Here is a 6,943-nt window from a genome sequence, read left to right as displayed (position 1 = left end):
CTGGAGAAGGCAGAGGTAGTGATGTAAAATACTGTGAACACTGTAACCTTTCAGTCTACTCTTTCAAGGTTTGTGTCACAGAGCAAAGTGAGGCCACACCAGTAGGAAAATAAATGGAGTAAACGTGTATGTCACTTAACTGCTAAAACTTTCTGAGGGAGAAGGGCTGGACTTTGGCAAAGGTTTGGATTCAGGTTCTATCAGCAACTTGGATGGTTTGCATCTCTTTTTGTGATTACTGTTCTGAATTGAATCAGATCTTTGGGAAGCAACTCCTAAAATCCCTTGTGCATTGGGGAAAACCAACATTGCTACCTCACTGTCTTGGTGTACTACAGCTGCTATTCAGTGCATCCCTTGCCAGCAGCAAGTGAAAGGATTTGGAAGACACTGAAGTGGGCAGCTGAGACAGGACCGTCTGCACTCACAGACTGAGAGTGCTTCAGCTGGGAAAGGACCTTAAAGATCACCTAGTTCAAGCCCCCTCCCATGTGCAGGGACACAGAGCCCCATCCAACCTGGCTTTGAGCACTGCCAGGAGTGGGGCAGCCACAGCTTACCCTGCCAGCTGTGGCCTGTGGGGCATTTGTGGTGTGTGTGTATCAGCTCCACGTTGTGCAACAAAGAGAACTCTTACTTTCTCCAAGGCTTTCTCCGGTCTGACCTCAGCACTTGCTTAAATTTGTGTGCTGCTTGCATTAAGTGGTGTCAACTGTGGTTTAGGCTGGTTTATACTGTCCTAAGATAATGGACTAGAAAATACCTTTGGTTTGTCCACCCTGTACTTTCTTAGATGTAGGAGAAAGACTGTGGGTGAAAAATATGGGGTTTTTTTTGTTGGTTTATGTTTTTTTTTTGACTCAGAATGCTCCATTTTGCTGAAACTATGTTCTCACACTCATTAGACAGGCACAAAATGCAAATATCTTTCTACAGAAGGAGGAACTTTTAATACAAACCCCCTCACCAAATTCTGTTAGGGGAAAAGCTGACGATTTTATTAAATATGCTATGTCTGAGACTGAATTGTCCTTCTCTTTTATTTAATTTTGTTTTGCATTACCTTTAGTTTTTTTTATTCCCATTGTTATTTCCATTTCACCTGGCAAAACACAGATTTCTAAAAATAAGAATCAGAATAGCCCATTGCTCCATAGTACCTCTGATTGTTGTGGTAATTCATGAAAACTCTTAAGTCAATAGTGTTTTGACTTCTGTGCATGCCGTGACACATTTGGAGTTTATCTGCCCCAGAGATCACAGATTGTGTTAGCTGCATCAGTAGGAGACATTCTTGTTAAGGGATTATATTCATCATTTCTCAGCAAAACAATCATTGCCAGTGGCAATGGAAAATCATGAGAAGATGAGATTTTGTATCAGTATGTCGTTCACACACCTCTTAAGCACAAGTGTGGGTGGATTTCTTTAACCTCTCCCTAACTGAATTTTTTTTGTGAAGAGTTTTTGGTTTCAGTCACTAAACTGCTGGCTCAGTCCTCAGCCTTTGTACTTCTGAAAACGGGTATTTGAGTCCTGAAAACATATCAGCTCCTGAAGAACCCACGAATGTGAGACAATGTGAGGAAAAATACACTCTGAAAATAAAAGGAAACAGGGTGATTTATGTTGCCAAATATTTACATGGCTGGCTTGCGCTGAGGCTGCTTCTTCCCCACTTGAAAAAGGAGGGGTTTGTTAAATTCCTCTAGTACTATGGAAGAGAGTCTTGGTGTTTTTATGAACAGGAGAGAGCAGCAGTGGACAATTTTGCAAAGCAGCCTCTCTCCCCTCACAGTGTGCAGGAAGTGTGAGTAGGAGATGCCCTCACAGGAGGCTTTTCCTAGACCATGGGCTGTGCAAGTTACCACAAATTTGAGATGTCAGTGCCCACCACAGGCACCAACGTGGGCACTCTGATGCATCCTCTGCCTTTTCCCTGTAGCCACAGGCCCGTGCTACCAGTTGCTTGTTGAAATCAATGCCTAATCAACAACGTGAATGTAAACTGTTTTTTCTTCTTACACTACTTAGTCAGGATTTGTGATTTATGTGGACTCAGGGAGCTTTTCCAGTGGAACACCATGGGCGCAAGAAGGTGCAGGTGCCCTTCCTGTTCATGTCTTTTTGTGACATCATCATGTCCGCGCACACATTTTGCAGGCTGTAAAATAAAATCCTTGAAAACTGAAGGTAAAATGCTGCCAACTTAATGCTTCTGAGTTCCACATAATGTTCTAGTTCCTGTCACCTCCCCCAATAATCCAGGGAGCCACTGCCAAAACACCTTCATTCTGACGTGTGTGTTGCACATAGATCTTTGTATACGCACAATTTTGTGTTACTGCTGATTTGTCTTTGGCTTACGGCATAATTTTGTTTGGGGGGACCCGTCATTGACTCGTTTGTGGCATCTAGAGCCGCAGGGCTAGTAACAATTATTTTTAGAACCGGGTGTGGAAGAACGGATTAGTACTATCTCATCACACACCACGTACCATGGCGGCCGAAATAGCTCAGTTGGGAGAGCGTTAGACTGAAGATCTAAAGGTCCCTGGTTCGATCCCGGGTTTCGGCAGAACCGTTTTCCTCCTTTTCCTCGCCCTCCCGGGAGGTGGCGGGCGGATGCTGCTGCCCGCGGGCTCCGAGCGCCCCGCGGCTTTTGCAGCACCTGGAAATTGCCCTGCCGGCCTCGGACCGACAGCGTCGCTCCTGGCGCAGCGTGCCCTGCCTTCCTGTTTCCATTTCCAGCTCCTCTAAGTTTAAGCTTTTTATTTAGTGTGGAAGAAATGACAGCAGCGAGCTTCATTCCCGCTCCCTCTCTGCCCTTCGCTGTCTCCCGGCGGCAGGGACGAGAGAAGAGAAAGCGAAACTGTGCGTGACCGGGAGGGAAGGGACAGAGGGGGAAGGAAGTGGCACGCGGGGACTGGGACGAGGACAGCGACAGAACGATTAGAGGTTGCTTCTTGCCAAAATCTGAAGCGCAGTTCAAAATTTCCCGGACCTCTACTGTCAACAGATGGCTGAAGCTATTTTACTTCACAAAAAGCCAAAGGAATGGCTTCGAGGCCAGGAAAGCTGGTGATTAATGTCACCTAGTCTTTACCGGTCATCGGTTTCTTCCTGATCCTTTCTTTACTTGTAAGTTGAGAAAAAATGGATTTTCTGAAACATATTTTTAAGGAGGGGGACTGGTTTTGATTTGAAGACATGAAGAGGCAGACAGTTCATTGGTTGTCTTTAGTAATTTGTTGCAATTTTTTCAAAGATATACGTTTAATCTGGACCTGCCCTTTGTTAAACCTTTTCTCTGCTAGATCAGAGATCTTTCTTGGTGCCTGGCATTTGGTCATTACAAAACTGTCGAGTCAGCACCCACCTTTGTATTGGTAAGCTAAAGAAATTAAATTCTTTGTGTCTCTAAGACATTTTCTCCTGCTTTCGGGTAATTTTTTTTGTGACCTTTTTAATACACTGACACCAGAACAACGCACAGAAAAAGGACTTTCAATATTGATGTCGCCAGTGCAAGACACAGCAGTAAAGCATCGCCCTTACTTCTCTGTTCAGCATCTTTCATCTCTTCATGAGAAGGTGTCCCTGGTCCTTTTCTAATCACAGCATCACAACAAGCATTGGTGTTGGATTACTTGTCCAATACAAGGAACACTCACTACAGATGAATATCTTATTAGTACAAAGCAAGGGTAGTGTTACTTAGATCCTTACTGATAAGACATATAAGGGGTAGTATAACTGCTTAGATTACTATTTTTCCTAAAGATTTTTTAATGTTTTGAAATAACATTAAAACTGCACACTTGAGTACTCAGGGACGGAAGGAAATGTAAAGTAGCTTTTTTTTTTTTTTTTTTTTTTTTTTTTTTTTTTTTTTTTTTTTGCCAAAAGTGTTCAATTATTCATCAAAGACTTTTATAGTGCTTTGGGGAAGAGTTGGGGAGATATTAATTTCCTGCAGATATGTGATCAAAGAAGCAAAACCAGAGAAGGGCTGTTTACTTTTTGGCCTTTTCCACACTGCTGAATAAAAGAGAGTCATGGTGCAAGCTTGGGTGTCAGACCTCTGACTCTCTGCTTGGCTTGTCCTCTGACACCCCGAGAGACAGCTCTGCCAAGGTCAATTGCTATGAAGGGACTGCTTTTACGCAGTGGTTTGACTATAACCCCCCAGTGCTGCTCTGGAGGTTTGGTCCCCTCTGCTTCTGAGTTCCTCGAGGGCCCAGAAGGGTGTGGGTCTCACCCTCACCCCTCAAAGGGTCTGATTTTTAGCAGGAGCACCCAGGCCCAAGGATCTATGGCAAATATGTGTTGTTAGTGTTTGAAATGTCTATTTTATCGATAAAGATTATATCACCTGTAATGGCAGTTCCAACCTCAGAGCTTTTGTGACGTTAAGCAGAAATTTTGTGGGGCACTGAAATACTAATATTGCCACGTCTGGGATCAACATTTATTGCCGTGGGTTTTCTGGGCAGTCTGGACTTGGTGAATGGGAGATCTTGACTCCATTTCAGAAGGCTGGTTTATTATATTATGATATATATTACATTAAAAAAGACCACACTATAACTATACTACAAAGAACAGAGAGAAAGAAATCATCAGAAGGCGAGACAGGAATAGAAAGGAATGAATAACAAAGTTCTGTGACTCCCAGAGAGTCCGAGAGCTGCTGCCTCCTCGATTGGCCACCAAGTAGAAACATCCCACACTGACCAATCGAGGAAGCACCTGCTGCATTCCACAGTAGTAGGTAACAAATTGTTTACACTTGAAGCTGAGGCCTTCTCAGCTTCTCAGGAGAAGAAAATCCTAGCAAAGGGATTTTCACAAAATATCACAACCACATACTAATGGTAATAGCCATGGGGAGAATGAAAAATGCGTATTTTATAATTGGCTTTTCGCAAATATTAGGATGACTATTATATTTGTTATGTTGGAAAGTTATGCTGTATTAATTTTCTTAAATATAGTTTTAGGTTATAACATAATGTTAAAATAGAAACTATGTATGTGGGATAGTTTTTTAAAGAAAGGAATGAGGTACTTGCACCAGATAGCAGCCACAGGACACCTAAATCTTTCAGAGAAAGAGGATTTTTTGCTCCATTATCAGAAGAAACTAACTTCTTCCTGCCTTGCTCAGTCTTGAAGACGCTGTTAGGATTAAGAGGAAGAATTTGACACTGACCAGACAGAATCCTTTATTTGAATGGAATTTATGCATCATGCATGAGGTGTATGAATGTGCAACAGGCTATTGTTTTTAAGGGTTAATCCTGTGTTAACGTGTGTCCTTTTTCAGGCTTATTTTGCCCAGAAAAGGTATCCAGACTGTCTGTAGCTCTTTGTTCTTATTGTCTTGTGTTGTCCTAATCTCGGTTGTTCTACTTTTTATTACACTAATTATATCACTATTTTAAAAACCATTTAATCACTATTAAACTTTTAAAATTTTAAAAACAAGTGATTGGTGTTTTTCACAGGGAGAGTGAGAAGAAAATCTCATTTTTTGTTTGGTGTGGGATTTAGGTTGCACACACTGAATAAGGCCTGAAGTATTATGTGAAAGAAGAGGATAAAATTAAGAGATAACCTCAATTCTGGAATTTTTAAACTCCTGTCTGTTTGATTTTGCGGGCTTGGTGCAGATTTCTAATGTGATTTGGCAGGTTCTGTGAAAATAACCTCAAGTGTTGCTGCTTTATTGCTTGTCACAGAATATTCAGGCATTTTTTCATTCAGCTGTACCTTCTTTACACATTTTTTTTTTGCTGCACTCTAGGCCTCTTCTTGCCATCAAACATTTCCATTTATTTTTCTATCAGCTTCTTCCCTCAAGATGGACCCCCTGCTAGGACACAAATACAGGCTGTCTAACTAGGCCTTTATGATTTAGTCACAAAGATCTTTCTCTGCAACTGGGAAGCTTCTCTGGTACTACAGATATATACTCACATATGCTTTTTTAAATGTCCACCTAATACTGAAGTTGATACCTGGCAGGGATTCAGAGGGAAAAAACCTTTTCATGTGCTTTCAGCCTTAGGCAAAGATTCAGCGTCTGGTGGATTTGGTTCACGTGCCTTTTCCATGGCCATCCTTGGCTGCTGTTTCAAGCGAATGAAAACTGGGGCAGAAGGAGAGCATCAGAGAGAGGCGTACCCCACCTCCTAGCTCTGCTGCAGGCTGCAACAGCTTGCAGTCATGGAACATGACAAATAATGAAGAAGCTTAAAACTTTACTGTGAAATATCTCTATTTGGAATTTCTGACAGTGATGGGACAAAGTTTCTGTGCCCGGTGTTGTCCATAGGCTCAAGTTCAGGTGTTCCTTGTGCGAAATGCTCCTCCTTTTCCTCCATGTCCCCCGAGCTGCACATCTGCTTAATTAAAAAAGTCTCCTCCTTGTCCCTGAAGGAATTTCTGCACTTGTTACTTGTTACTGTCTTGTCTACCTCTCAGCAGTAAAATTTCCTTCTCTTTGGATTAAAAATCGGGTTTGTTTACTAGAAAACATTTCTGTCTCTTGACTGAAAGATTTCAGACTTTGTCTCCTTCACTGTTTACAGACATCTGGTAAATCTCATTTAGTTATGTAGTGTGACAGATACAAGGGGTTTAGAAAACATGAGTCCGGAGTCACGTTTAGGTTTTTTATGTTTTTAATAACAAATCTTAGTTATAGTCTATTTGGTTTCTGATCCTGTAGAAGAGCTAGAATGGTGTTTTTTCAATTTTCTGGGAAATAAATGCAGTTAAAAAGGCAACAAAAATTTTCAGCTGATGCTGCATTTCTAGAATCCAATAGTTTACATTCAAGTCTTTTATTTCCCCTGTTCCCCTGTGAGTGAGCAGTTTAGGAGAGCTTTATCCTGTTTGAGTTCTGCTCAGGAACCTCATTTGATCCCATTCCTTG

General features: G+C 41.8%; 1 non-coding gene across 1 annotated transcript; it reads left to right on the top strand.

Annotated features, from left to right (window-relative positions):
- The first annotated feature begins 2,505 nt into the window (after positions 1-2,505).
- TRNAF-GAA lies at positions 2,506-2,578 on the top strand. Its single transcript has one exon. It is a non-coding gene; the product is annotated as a tRNA-Phe (tRNA).
- The last annotated feature ends 4,365 nt before the right edge of the window (positions 2,579-6,943 follow it).

The sequence above is a fragment of the Motacilla alba genome, chromosome 1 (assembly GCF_015832195.1).
Source record: "Motacilla alba alba isolate MOTALB_02 chromosome 1, Motacilla_alba_V1.0_pri, whole genome shotgun sequence".
NCBI classification, from domain to species: domain Eukaryota; kingdom Metazoa; phylum Chordata; class Aves; order Passeriformes; family Motacillidae; genus Motacilla; species Motacilla alba.
The sequence above is the reverse complement of the archived record's forward strand: the minus strand, read 5'-3'. Positions and strand labels throughout refer to the sequence as shown.